The following is a 14,864-nucleotide window of genomic DNA, read 5'->3' as shown; positions in this document are numbered from 1 at the left end:
ACAACTTAACTAGTCACAAAAGTGACTGCTAACCAGGCCGGTTAGTGACAACTTAACTAGTCACAAAAGTGACTGCTAACCAGGCCGGTTAGTCACAACTTAACTAGTCACAAAAGTGACTGCTAACCAGGCCAGTTAGTAACAACTTAACTAGTCACAAAGGAAACATAAGTGAACCCTCTGCCACCGAGCCCACTGCAACAGAGAGTGTCCCTGTAGATCAGGTGCTTGGGGGACGTGCCAGTGGCACACTGGATTACACGTGGGGACTGCTAACCACCAGGTCAGCGTGATAGTGCTACTCCCACTACTGTTCCCAAAGGTTTATCTGTCCTGAACTCCATGTGTCGAGAACTCTTATCTGTACCAATGTGTGTACTCTGGTCTAGCCGGATTTGTAAGGTAGGACTGGGTCATGGTAGTGGAGGGGGAGGAGGCATTCAGGAACTAGAGGAATGATGTGTGTTTCATCGGTGCTATACGGCACCCTGGTTGAATCGTCCCTTCCTTATAACCCTTCTGTGAGGGGGTTATCCAGTTGTCTACAGATGGGCTTTGGGTCTCCACTCCAACATCCCTCTTTCACATCGATATAATTGTTTGTTTTGGAAACCCTCAGGAACAATAGTGGGAGTAGCGATATCATGGGGGTAGGGAGGTTGGGGGGAGGGGAAGAAAGGGGGAACCCATCACAAGGTTGGATATATAGCCCACCCCGAGGGGGACAAATAACAGAAATGTGGGTGAAGGGAGACAAATGACCGTGTAAGACACGAAATAACAATAATAATAGGTAATTGGTCAAGGATTCACCAGGGTGGGAGGGAAAAAGAGAAGCTGATACCAAGGGCTCAAGTAGAAGGAAAATGTTTGGAAAATGTTGATGGCAACAAATGTACAAGTGGATTGCTATCAGATTTGTAAGCGCCCCCAATAAAAGTATCATTAGTAATAATAATAAAGATCAGTAGTTGGAAATCTCCAGTCACTCTGGCGAAGAGTTCGTCTCAGACACCTAGGAGGGCAGTTCTACCCTGTCCTATCGGGTCCCTATGTGTCAGAATCACCTCCATGACATGAGTTTGGCTTTTGGCTCTTATAGAATGTTCAAGCATTCCCGTAGAGTCGATTCCAACTACAGCAACCCAGCATCAGATTCCGGATCCTGTAAATCTGTACAGAAACAGACAGCATCGTCTTTTGTCTAAAGAGCAACTGGTTGGCTTGAACTGCTGCCCCTGTAGTTAACAACCAAACATCTAAATTACAGTACCACCAGGGCTCCTTAACAACAGAAATACATCCCACTAAACCCAAACTAAATGGGGCCCCATCTCAAGGTCCCCTTAGCCAGAACCCCAAAAGGCTCAAAGCCACCTGCCTGTCGTCATCTGACACCAGGGAAAGGAGTTGTGGTAGTTACATCATCTGATGTCAACTTGAGACTATGAAGAGTGAAGAGGTGGAGTTTAGCCTGTCAATCAAGTCACAGTTTGATGACCTCATTTGGAGGCACTACGGAGATAAATAGCTCCCTGCAGGCCAGACCCACTCTCTCTGCCTCACATTCTGTTGACAAGCCACAAGAAACTATGCTGATGGCAGCCATGGCCCTGGAGCTGGAGGAGCCACAGGGAGAGCCACGTCAGTGTTGAGAAGCTTCCACAAGACTCTTCACCCACTGGCCTCTGATCTTCCTGCTTTCGGCATCATTGCATGTGCTGCGTGAGTCTGTAAAAGAATTTATGGACTAGTATCAGACAAAAGGGCTAACAGCAGACTTGTGGGCTAATATCGAACTTAAGAATTTGATGGGGACTGGGCCAGGATGTTTTCCTAATACACAATTACTCTTGGATATTGTGTTAGTCCGGGTCGTCTGAGTCTGAAGAGGAATTTATAGACTGGACATAAGGGCTAACATTGGGCGTATTGGACTTGATCTGGACTGGGCTGGGATTTTTTCTCAATATACAGTTACTCTTTGATATAAGGCTCTTCCTTATACACATATGAGTGTCTGTGAATTTGTTTCCCTCGTCCACGCGGACTAACACAAAAACGGTGGTTTTCACAGAGTGAGGTCCAACATCTTACTGCGAGCGCATGGCTAGGTCCCTCCCAGCCCCAGCCATCCCTGTGATTAAAACAGGAATGATAGCCATTGTGCTGTGGTCCAATTCTTCTCTGAGATGTTGTACAACTTGAATCAGGGGTTGGGAGATCTCCGAGATGCTTGGATAAGGGCCCAGCTGACCTTTGCCTCTTCAAAGCGTCCCTCTGTCCTGAATCACCTCAGGCTGACAGCAAGCACAGCCGCCAAGCAGAAGGCAAACACTGGAGGCTCATTCCCCAGATGAAGAGGGCAAAGCAAACCAGGGCTGAAGGAATGCTCTATGGATGTCAAGTTCTCCGAGGACTCCAGGCATCTTAGCACGCCAACACCACACTGGCAGAGTCCCCTTCAAGGATTTGCTCCGCACCAGGTGCCAGTACAGAGTGCTTGAGCACATCCCAGCGCCTGCCCTCCACCAACCAGGGTGGAAGATGAAGAACAAGGACAAGCTGTCATTAAGGGCACCCAGATCTGAGGGAGCCTCCTGGCCTTCCCTTGACCTGGCCCTTGTGGAACAATAGCAGCTGCCTGTTGACAGACCGGTGGCTCATCCAGTGTGTGCAGCTTGTCCCTTCCAGAAGCCTGACCTTGGCAGTTTGTTCTCCGCTCAGCTGAAACTGAGATGAAATCAGCCCTGGAAGTCAACTCTCTGTCGCCCGTGGCTGCTCCGGCCCTGGGCTCTGGTTTATTTGGGGTCACTTAAAGGGAGCGCTGTGTGTTTGCTTACATCTGAGCCTCCCTGGAAGGACGCACCAGAAACCTCTCTCACTGCCATAGAGGGAGCTGATGCCAATTCACAGCAACCCTATAGGGTAGGGTAGAACCACCCCTGTGAGCTTCTGAGACTAACTCTTTGTTTGTTTGTTTGTTTTTGTTTGTTTTTTCTTTCAATTTCTTCTTTTTTTTTTAATCATTTTATTAGGGGCTCATACAACTCATCCACACACACATCAATTGTTAAGTGCGTTTATACATTCATTGCCCTCATCATTCTCAAAACATTTCCTCTCCACTTAAACCCCCGGCATTAGGTCCTCATTTTTCCCCCTCCCTCCCCGCTCCCTCCTCTCTCATGAGCCCTTGATAATTTATAAATTGTTATTTTGTCATATCTTGCCCTGTCCGATGTCTCCCTTCACCCACTTTTCGGTCGTCCATCCCCCAGGGAGGAGGTCACATAAAGTTCCTTGTAATCGGTTCCCTCTTTCCTACCCACTCTCCCTCTACCCTCCCTGTATCACCACTCACACCACTGGTCCTGTAGGGCTCATCCGCCCTGGATTCCCTGTATTTCCAGTTCCTATCTGTACCAGTGTACATCCTCTGGTCTAGCCAGACTCGCAAGGTAGAATTCGTGTCATGATAGTGGGAGCGGGGAGGAAACATTTAGGAACCAGAGGAAAGTTGTATTTTTCATTGTTGCTACATCTCACCCTGACTGGCTCGTCTCCTCCCTGAGACCCCTCTGCGAGGGGATCTCCAGTGGCCTTAATGGGCTTTGGGGTGAGACTAATCGTCTCCTCCCTGAGACCCCTCTGCAAGGGGATCTCCAATGGCCTTAATGGGCTTTGGGGTGAGACTAACTCTTTACGGCAAAAGAAATCCCCATCTTTCTCCCATGGAGCAGCAGATGGTTTTGAACTGCTGACCTTGCAGTTAGCAGCCTAATGCATAGCCACCAAGCCACCAGGGCTCCTAGCCATATCCTAGTTGGGGGAAATGGTCATGAAGCATGCAGGAAGCCCGGGATGTCCACAGGCACGGGTGGGTTGGCACATGGGGCCGTGGGAGTCCAGGGAGACGCCCAAGCTGGGCGAGGGTCTGTGAAGCTGCCTGAGTTGAGAGCCGTATGCCGAGTGGGAACCATTCCAGTGAGTCTCGTCTTTGGTCCCCAGAGATACAGATGTCACCGGCCTGAGTGTCAGGCTGGGCACTAGAATTTGTAAAAGTCTCCAGGTGCAATCTAATCAAACCAAAACCTTGAGTCGGGAACACATTTAGCTTGGGTTTAGTGGGGATGCATTTGTGTTGTTAAGGTGGTGCTATGGCTTAGATATGGGGCTGCTAACTACAAGGCCAACAGTTCAAACCAACCCGTGGCTCCTTGGACAAACGAGGAGGCTGACTGCTCTCATACAGAAGCCCTAGGTAGGAGTGCTGTGAGTCAGAATCAACTCGGTCGGAGTACATTCTAACCCAAACCAAACCCATTGCCATCGAGCTGATGTCGACGTGGGGCGATCCTACAGGACAGGGTGGAACTGCCCCTGCAGGTTTCTGAGACGGTAGCTCTTTACAGGAGTAGAGAGCCTCATCCACCTCAGCCCCCATCTGGTGGTCTCCCACCACTGGCCTTGTGGTTTGTAGCCCCCCATGCGATCAGAGCTCCTGGAACTGTGTAATACTGCTGACAAATCATCAGAGTGTCGTAGCGTAACACAATAACACTCGTTCTTCCCTCTCTCGAAGTTTCCATTGGACAAGAACTCGGGTAGGATTTGGCATGGACCTTCCATGAAGGCTTAGCTGAAGGCTTGACAGGGGTGGGCAATGCACACGGCTGTGGTGTGACTTGGCACATGGGTTTCTCCACAGGGCTGCTTGTGGGTCTCCATGACGTGGCAGCTGGCTTCCCTCCAAACTGGCAAAAGTGGGAGTGGCGATGAGTCCGATGGCCTAGGCCTGGAAGTCACCCCTTGGTAATTCCATCATATCCTATCAGCCAGTCCCAGGCCGGTCTAACCCAAGTCCACAAGTCCGATGCTAGTCCACATGTCCCTCTTCAGACTCACATAGCTGCGTGTCGGTGATGCAGATGGTAAACCAGGAAGCAGAAAGATCACAGGCTGGTGGGCACACAGTGCCCTGAATCCCAAGTCCGGGAGAACTGGCAGCGCACTGGCAGCTCTCGGGTCGGCAGCAGAGCTCCAGCAGAAGAGAAGGCGCAGGAGCAGAGACCGAAGCAGTTCCCAGCATCCCTCACTCTCAGACAGGCCACACCCCCCAGGAGGTGTCATCAAGCTACCACTTGATTGACAGGGTTGACTCCACCCCTAGTCAGGAGTCTCTCCTTGACTTAACACCATCCAACTACCACAGAGGTCAAGGTTATCTCCTTGACCGAACATCATCCACTGCCCACGGGCACAAGCCACAGGGCCGCTGGAGTTCTGCCCTTAGAAAGGATTGGATTCTATGCCAGGCAGAGGCAGAGCAGCTGCCCAACTGTCGGACCCAATGTATGAGGGGAATGGAGTCTCACTTCACAGAAACCTGCATGCGGCCTGGACACCTGGGGGTGGGGGTGGGGGGTAGGGGGTAGTTACATAATCTGGTGTCAATTTGAGAGGATTATGAGTGAAGGGGTGGAGTCTAGTCTGTCAATAGGATCATAGCTAATGAGGCCTCTGTGTGGGTGGGGCCTTCTCCTGAGAATTCTGGGAATTCCTTCTTGGAGGCAGGAGACACTCTCTCTCTCTGCTCGCTCCTTGGGAGACGCTCTACTGACAAGACACATGGCACTACGCTGACAGACCCCGTGCCCTGGAAGCGAGAGAAGCCACATGAGACCCCTGCCGGTGCTGAGATGCTTACACCACCACTGGATCCAAAGATTTGCTTCCCACTGGTCTGTGATTGTCCTGCAGTCGGTGTCATTGCATGTGTTTCGTGAGTCTGAAGAGGACTTTATAGATTGGTATTGGACATATGGCTAATGTTGGACTTAAGGGCTTGGACTGGACTGGGTTGGGATGCTTTCTTAAGGTACACTGACCCTTTCTATAAAACTCTCTCTGATATGCATAAGCGTGTTAATGCATTTGTTTCTCTCGTCTACCCAGACTGACACGGGGTGTGCACAGTCTCGAGAGGCAGACAAAATGGGCAGCTCAGCCCAGAAGGGGCACTTGAGACCCCCTTCTTCTGCCCCTGCTCTGGGCAATCCACCCCCTTCCCCCCACCCCCAGCGACAGCAGCCTGTCCATCCACCACCTCATTGTTCCCTGAGGGGCCCACTGCCTGGCAGCTCACAGCTCGCTCAACCATGTCCTGTGGGAGCCAGAAGGCTGTGGGCAGTGTAGGGACTCCTGAAAACCCAGCCACCGAGAGTCGCACGGAGCACAGTGTCCCTCTGACACCCATGGGCCACCAGCAGTCAGAGGTGGCGTGGACAGAGGTGCTGGTGACCACATCAAAGATGACACCAGATCAACTGTGGAGGTACCTGACTATCTCCTCAAACCCTGGCAGAGAAAACACACACACGTAGCCTGGGGCCAGCTGAGCTAGATGCCAGTTCAGAACAATGGTGGCTTTCAGCAAACTGTTCTGGGGGCAGGGAGGCTGGAAGGGGGAGCCCAGCTGGACCTGTCAGCCTATCAGCCCAGTTGGACCTCCTCAGCTCTCCACTCCCCTCTCTCTCAAACTCCAGGAGCAGGGACAAGCTTTGAAATGGAGCACTCCGGAATGGTTACATCCTTAGAATTCCCTCATCAGAAAACCCTGGACTCCCCCCACCAGATGTGTGGGTTCGTGTCAGCTGCGTGCAGGCTGACATCTGTACCTGGGGTGGTACCAATGGCTGACGCAGCAGCCCGGCCACTAACCAAAAAGCTTGGTGGTCTGCGTCCATCTGGAGGCACTTCGAAAGAAAGGCCTGGTGATCCTCCTGCCAAAGAATCGGCCTTTGAAAAACCTTAAGGAGCACAGATCTGGGCTCACCCCATGAGGGGATCTTGAGTCGGAATCATCTCTGTGGCCACTGGGAAAATCAAACCCAGTTTTAGGCACAGCAGGGAGAAGGAGGTGGGCACCAGTTTTAATGTATAGGCATCCGATAACACCTGAGGGCAGCACTGTCCGCTAGTCTCCCGTGAGGATGTCAACGCCCTGCACGTGTCCATCGTGAACTACTGGCCAGATGGGGCTTTTGAAAACTTGAAATGAGGTAGTTAGTTTATTGTGCCAACCTGGCCGATCAACACATGTGGGGTTTATTGAAGGACAAAGGGATAAATGTCTCAGTGAGCCTGGCCTTCCTAGTTCTCAGGTCTCTTGCTTTCTGATGGTCGAACCAGGGTGCAGCTGCCTTAGCCAGTTCCCTGCTTTAGCTGGCAAGGCTCACTTCCTGCAAGACATCCCCAAGGAGAAGGCGCATGGACCTACCCCAATGCAGCCCTGGGTGCTGGAGCAGCCGTGTGGAGACCCCTGCTAGCACTGAGATGCTTACATGTTCACGACTCAGCTTTCCTCCTGCAGTCGGCATCATTGTGTGTGTTGTGTGAGATGGAGGATGACTTTGTGGATTGGTGTCGGACAAATGAGCTAATGTTGGACTTGTGGGTTTGGGCATCACTGGGTTGGGATGTATTCTTGATGTGCACTTACCCTTTATATAAAACTCTCTCTTACACATATAAGTTTCTGTGATTTGTTTCTCTAAAGTACCCAGACTAATACAGAAATGCGGCATGCAGCTGGATAAAGCATCTTTGATTTTTGTTTTCTTTTCCTCAAATGCTATCCGGGCATCACCGCAATCAATTTAGAAGACTGACTTCTTTCTTGTCTTCATTATTATGGCTCCTCACCCCGCCCCCCTCCCCCAATTTCCCCTCCCTGCCATACCCCCAAGAAACCATTCATCCAGTTACTGTTTCTACAGCTGCACCTATCTCGGATGTTTATGTGTTCCTGTACAAGTGTCTACTTCAAAACAGTCACCCCAGGCTACTGCCTCGATTAGCATAACTATTGTTGTTAGGAGCCTGAGTAGTGGTGCAGTGATTACTCCGGGGCTACTAACCCCAAGGTCAGGGATTCGAAACCAGCAGTAACCCCTTGGGAGAAAGCCAGAGCTTTCCCCTCCTGTGAAGAGTGAGTCTCGGAAACCCACAGGGGCAGTTCCACCCTGTCCTAGAGGGTCGCAATGGGTGGGCACCGACTCGATGCCCGGGAGTTTAGCTTGAGTAGTTGTGGTTAGTTCAAAAGAACACACCACTGTGGCAATCACCGTGTCAATCTGTCTCTTGGGCGTCTTCCTCTTTGCCAGTGCCCTGCTAGGGCGGGCCTCTCCTGACATGTCGGAAGCACAGGAGAGTCTCACCCGACACGAGGCTCCCCGTCTTCCCCTGGAATTCTCACTCCACACTTCTCGTCGCCTTCCCAGGAAGAAGACTGGGAGTGCCCTTCCTCTGTCCTTGGTCGGAATCGGCTGGATGGCAGTGAGTTTACCTTGTCCGTTCAGCATCTCCTCCCTGTACTTGCTCATTTGAACGGAGAGGAGACTTCAGACTTGGGGTGGGGAGGGATGTAACGTTTTTATTTTGAGTCTTTTTTTTAATGCATTTTTAAGTGTAATTTACACACAATAGAATTCATCAGTTGTCATGATCTAGTTTGTTGTGTGTGTGTGTGTGTGTGATAGACATAATCTGTAGTCATCCAATTAGATCGTTTCCATCACCCCCCCTCACCCCCCACCAAAGTTCCCTCATTAACCTTTTTAAATTTTACCTTTTTCCTCATGCACGTAGGGTCAGCTCCCTCCCCTCAGCCCGTGGAAGTCCTGGCTTTCGCTACGGTTCCCCCTCTTGCAGGACATCGCATAAATGGGGTCACACCTCTACCGTGGCCTTTCCCTTTGGCTTCTTTCGTTCCACACGACACTCAAATTCAGTAGCATTGTTTTATGTCCAGTCCCTCCGCCCAGTAATTTTCTACCTATGGAAAATGACGCTGGCTTTGCCTCTATGTAGGGAGCTCTGGTGGTGGTGTTGAGAGGAAGATGGGGCTTTCTACTCCCCTGAAGAGTTGCCATCTCGGAATCTCCCAGGTCTAGCCTGTCCTATCGCGCTGCTGCGAGTCGGCATCCACTCAGTGGCAATGGGTTTGGTTTTCTGGAGTTTGGCGGCCTAGTGGGTTATGTGCTGGGCTGTGAACTGCAAGGTCAGCAGTTCGGAACCCACAAAAGAGGGACTTTCTACTCCCACAAAGAGTTACAGTCTCAAAAGCCCAGGGGAGTAGATCTATCTTGTCCTATAGGGTCACGGTGAGTCAGACGCGACTGGATGGCAGTGAACTTGTCCTTTGTCTGGTTTTGCGCTTATTTAAGTAAAGGAGAGTAAGTTCGGTTTAAAAGAAAGGGGGTGGGGTATGAAGTCCAGTACAGACCAGGTGGCTGATGGACATGGCCGCAACCATGAACGTGGAGCCCACATTACTCACATTCAAGAAAGCCCTCCAAGCCCCCTACGTGTGATGGCTGGAGAGACTGAGGCCCAGAGAGGGAGGCAGGCCTCAGAGGCAGGAGGCCGTCTGTGCTACCCAGGACAGATGGCAGAGGCTGAGCAGAGAGGCTGGGGACTCCCCTGGGAAGAGGGGGAAGACTCTGCCCTCCCTCATGCGGCACGGCCCGTGAGGCCAAAGGTCAGAGGCTGGGCCTGGCATATGGGATTGCAGAGAGAAAGGGGCTCTGGGATTGGAGATCCTTTGTCCTCAGCTGGTGCAGAATCCTCTTAAAAGGAACTGGCCTTGCCTCTGCCCCCCAGCCCCCTCCCCAACCCCAGATGGCAGAATCAGGAGGGAGTGGGGGTAGTGAGGAGCATAACCCCTCATTGAAAGGGAAGGTCGTGGGCCTAGGGGCAAAATCTTTGTGGAAAGTTAACCAGCATGTCACCCTCCACCCAGGAGGCTGGCACGGGCCTTTCCGGCTTTCAACTTGACCCCCGAGTTTTGTGCATATGCAATCAGAGGCAAATGAGCCTGCTGCAGCCCAGGGGGCCCTACCTTCTGGTCGCTGGGCTAGGGCTCAGAGAAAGGCCCCACGGACAGCAGGAGCCCCCACCACGTCCTCAGCTTCCTTGCCCTCCCCCATGCAGAGCCAGTACCCAGCACTGCCCAGCCTCCAGGGCCAGCTGGGCTTCACCCATGCATCAGCTGTTCCATCCCCACCTGTAGATTGTCCCATTCAGCTACTCAGGGGCCCTGGGCCACACCAGTGTGCTCCCTCCGCTCAGAGGCAGGTGGGACTTCTAAAACTTTTCCTTCAGCCTCAGGAAACCCCCCTGACCAGCTAGCTCCCTCTATGGCAGGGGTTCTCAACCTTCCTCATGCCGTGGCCCTTTCAGACAGTTCCTCATGTGGTGGTCACCCCCCAACCATAACATTATTTTCATTGCTACTTCATCACTGTCATTTTGCTACTGCTATGAATCAGGCAACCCCTGTGAGAGGGTCGTTTGGACCCTAAAAGGGTTGAGACCCACAGGTTGAGAACCGCTGCTCTAGGGCTTCGTGCCCTGCCTGTCTGTCTGCCCCAGGTGGCGGCCCAGCTGGTTCTCCCATCAGGCTGGGCACACACCACCTTTCTTCGAGGCTGGGGAAGCCTTCTCCTGTGTCCCCAGGCGGGGCCTTCTCCAGTTTCCCTCTAATGCAGGTCACCTCCTCCATGAGGCCCACCAATGTGCTCCTCTACAGCCCCCGCTTGTCTGCTGCGCAGCACAGGTGCCCTGGGAATCACATCTTGTTTCCTTGGCCTTCCTCCCCTCCCCCTTGCCCAACACATCCTGGCAACGAACAAGTGCTCTTGGGCTGTTTCTGGCACTGAGGCAGGCGCTGGGGAGAGTGGGCATACTCCTGCATGCCCTCCGCTGCCCACAGCCAGCTGGAGAGACTGTGAGGCGGACAAGCGGTGACAGGTCTGAGTCGTCTGGGGGGTGATGGAGAGGCGGGTCAGGCAGGCTTCTGGGAAGAGGTGCTCTAAGACCCCGGGGTGAGCAGGGAGTCTCCAGCAAGAGCATGGATGAAGGGGCCGGCAGGAGGCTTGGGGGAGCCTGGTCACCAGGCCATGCGGGCCCTCCAAGCTCTGGAAGACAGCAGGGCCAGGGCCTTACCGAGAGTGGGCCCGCGGGCATGGGGGTGGAGACCATAAACCTGCGCAGCCGGAACATTTCCTGTCACAAAGGGGCGCTCTTCTCTCGCCTCAATGGAGCTCCCCAGCCGCCCAAGTCCTGTCCACCCTCCCCAACTACAGACAGACAGAAAGAGAGAGGGCCCACGCAGGCAGGGCCAGGCCCACCACCCCAGCAGCTTGTCCAGGTCACTGCCACCACCTCTATCAGCGTGGCCTTCCAGGGGCGCCAGGTCCTCCCAGGGGTGTGGGGGGGAGGGGAACCTTGTGAAGCCCCAAGCAACCCTCACCTGGAGGAGGGATAATTCACTGCGCCCCCCCCCTCCTGCAGAACAGCCCCGAGGAAGCCATAGGGACCGCAAGGCAGCAACACTGCTGCCCTTTCTGCTTTGTCAACGCCATCACAGGGGGACACAGTCTCCAGGGGGCGGGGGCTTGTCTGTCTTCTTGGCAAAGTCCCCCCAAAGCAAGATCTGGCTGGTGTATGGAGCCCGTCTTCACCGGGACCTGCTTTGGGGGAGAGCAGGTCCCTTGGGGGTGCCAAGGGCGGGTGCTCAACTGCAAGACCTAGCAGGTGGGTCCGCCGAGCCCATCCCAAAGCACCATGGAAGAAAGGTCCAGCCATCGGCGTCCACAGCGGCCAAGAGGACGCTGTGGGAGCTCAGGTCTGGCCTGCAGCACAGCGGGGTGTCCACGCCGCAGCATCCACTCGTGGGCTGGCTAAGGGCTGGGCTCATCGGTCTGCTCGTCTGCTTGGTTAGGAGAGAAGATACCTGCTTCCCATCTTGTCTGTCCGTTTTTTTCTTACAGTGAGTCCACTGCCGGCTCGAATGCAGGGCCCCCGTGCGGCGGTGGTTACACACTGGGCAGTGATCCAGAAGGTCGGCAGTTCGAAACCACCAGTCTCTCTGAGGGAGCAAGGCAGGGCTGTCTACTCCTGTAAAGGATTACAGTCTCAGAAACGCACAGGGGCAGTTCTACCCCATCCACTAGGGTCCCTGCGAGTCAGCAGGACTCCAGGACAGGGAGTGGCACTCCGTGGTGGACTTGGTGCCAGCGATCAGGAGCTGTCCCTTGCACGGGGTGAAATGGTGGTTCTCAACCTCATCAGGGTAATGGGCTTTTTTGGTTTTGTTTTAAAGATCAGACTAAAGCAAGGGATGAAAATTCGCGATGTCAGTAAGTCACGTGAAAATAGTTCACAGAGAAAGAGGAGCTGGTATCAAGGAGCCCGAATAGAAAGAAAATGTTTTGAAAATGATGAGGGCAGCATCTGTATGGGTTCGCTTGATGTAATTGATGTAGGCGGTTGTTATAATACCCGTAAGAGCCCCAAATAAAAAGATCAGTTAAAAAAGAGAGAGAGAGAAATGAAGCAAATGTGGCAAACCATTCTCTCTCGGTCAGTCCAGGCATTGAGTCTGTAGCTCAGAGTGTTACTGTCTACATTTTCTATGGGCTTCAAGCCATCCTAATTCACTCTGGTGGCAGAGTGGTTACGTGTTGGGCTGCTCACCACAAGGTCAGCAGTTTGAAACCACCAGCCGCTCCTCGGGAAGAAGATGAGGCTTTCTATTTCTGTAAAGAACAACAGTCTCAGAAACCCACAGGGTCAGTTCTACCCTGACCTGTAGGGCCACTCTGAGTCGGAATCAACTAGGTGGTCATGAGTTTTAGAGAGAGCCGATTTGAAGGAAACCAGTGAGCAAGCTACCCCTGTGGCAGTTTCTGGATAAGGTCGAGGATGGGCGGGAGACAAGAATGAAAGGATGAATGAGCTAGAAGACAGACGGCCCTGGGCTGGGAAAGGCAGGCCTGCATGTGGGAGACTCTGGTAGAGGTGGTGGGGTGGGGGCTGTGTATCCTTTTCCCCCTGCCTGGGGCTCCTCCCCCAGGACACCCTGATTCTCCTCACCCCCTACCCTGGTATCCGATGCTCTGAGGACCCAGAGGGCCCTGCAGAGGTCAGACCCCTTCTCCAGTACATCTGCCCTCAGATTTGGGGCCTGGCAGCCTCTTGGACAACTGGACTCTGAGAGGTCCTGCCACTCTGCCAATGTCCCGGGGGGTGGAGGCAGGTGGTCAGCCCCTTCCTGCCAGTCCACTTCACACACCTCTGGGCTGCCCTGGGGGACTCAGACCTAGACATCTGTGCTGGTGCTGACCACCTCAGTGGACATCCAAGACAACAGAAGCCTGGTTGTCCAGCTTCTGAGTCATGACCCCATAGGACAGGGTAGAACTGCCCCCCAGGACTGCCGAGGCTGAAATCTTTACAGATGTAATCTGCCACATCTTTCTCCCTCAGAGCACCTAGTGGGTTCGAACCTCCAGCCTTTCGGATAACACCAGGTGCTTTAACCACTGAGCTACGAAGGCTTCTTGGCTAAGGTGACCAGACATCCCGCTTTTGGCCGGACAGTCCCGATTTTTAACAATTTGTCCCGCGTCCTGCAGCATTTTTAAAAAGTCCCGATTTTTGGAAAGAATGCACGACAAGCTAGGGTATACGGTTATCGGCTGCCATGTGGCTATTTCGCCAGGATATGAGTTTTATCAATGGTGTCCCGCTTTACCAATGTTAAAATCTGGCCACCTTATTCTTGGCTCAAGGGACAGAACCCTAAAACCGGAGAGGTTACCGACTCTCAGAGATGAGGGATCAGTGCTGTGAGAGAACTCAGCCCCTCCTTACCTACGCTGATCAGTGCCCCCGCCCCGCCCCCATGCGCCCAACTCAGAGGAAGACACCTTGTCACCCATTCGGGACTCAAGCAGAAACGCCTCCCTCTCCCTCACCCCCCAATCCAGCCAGCCACCCCTTCTCCAGGGCCTCTGCCTTCATTCATCATGCTGTCAACAATTATTTATCAAGCTTCTCTTGTGAGCCAGTCCCCCCACCAACTGCCGAGCAGAAACCCTGAGCCCCCAACTCCCTGCCATGGAGCCAGTTCTCACCCACGGTGACCGTACAGAACAAAGCTGCCCTCCGCTACGGATAAGACGCTTGTCAAACTGACACTGGTGGAGGGCCAGGCAGGGAAGGCACAAACAGGGGAGCATCTGACACCGTACCCCGGCAGCGAGGAAGCCAGAGAGCCCAGTGAGGCCACAGGGGCAGGGCTGGGGCTGCTTGCCCTTGGCCTTCTCTTAGGGGTGCAAGGGAGGAGCCCTTGGGACTGTCGAGGGAAATGGAGTCCTAGGGGGAGAATTCCTGAGCACAGAGGTCTGGGGTCAAGGTAGAGCTGGAGTCAGGAGGGGAAGGGTGAGGAGGTGAGTGTGGCAGGCATGGAGGGCAGGGGGTCAGAGTCATACCAGATCCGGCAGGTTCTGTTGAGGACACGGGGGAGGGTTCTACGCAGAGGAGGTAGACCAGAACTTGGTTTGACTGCATCTCTTGGTTCAGAGTGCAGGGAGGACATTGAGGGTGGACAGAAGCAGGTGACCAGTGAGGAGACCATGTGGCAGGCCAGGTGGGGCATGACAAAGGCTGGGTGGGGGCCCAAAACCCAACTGCAGAGTAGCTAGTCAGAGGAAGCCGCTGGCAGATCCCCACCAGCCACAGGTAAGGGTCTCAAACAGTTTACCATCCGCAGGAGACCAGTCACAGTGATGACACTGGTTGGACTGGATACTCGGTCACTTGACCTCCCTCTGGATCCAACCTGAGGTTCTTCTAGGTGCCAGACGCAGTTTCTTGCGTGTTTAAAAAAAAAATTCTTCCCTGACCTTTTCAATATTCATTTAAATATTCGTGTTTTCCTTCTTACTCACTATTTGGTTTTTTTTCTTTCTTTCTTTTTTTTTTTAACATTTTATTAGGAGCTCATACAACTG

The 14,864-nt window shown here is 53.2% G+C and overlaps 1 protein-coding gene across 1 annotated transcript in view; it reads right to left on the bottom strand.

Annotated features, from left to right (window-relative positions):
• FAM110A (family with sequence similarity 110 member A) overlaps positions 1-14,864 on the bottom strand; it is a 200,543-nt gene that overhangs the window by 18,260 nt on the left and 167,419 nt on the right. The gene's annotated exons all lie outside the window — the stretch shown is intronic.

The sequence above is a fragment of the Echinops telfairi genome, unplaced genomic scaffold (assembly GCF_000313985.2).
Source record: "Echinops telfairi isolate 266 unplaced genomic scaffold, ASM31398v2 ScPeMD7_5592;HRSCAF=6446, whole genome shotgun sequence".
Taxonomy (NCBI): Eukaryota; Metazoa; Chordata; class Mammalia; order Afrosoricida; family Tenrecidae; genus Echinops; species Echinops telfairi.
The sequence above is the reverse complement of the archived record's forward strand: the minus strand, read 5'-3'. Positions and strand labels throughout refer to the sequence as shown.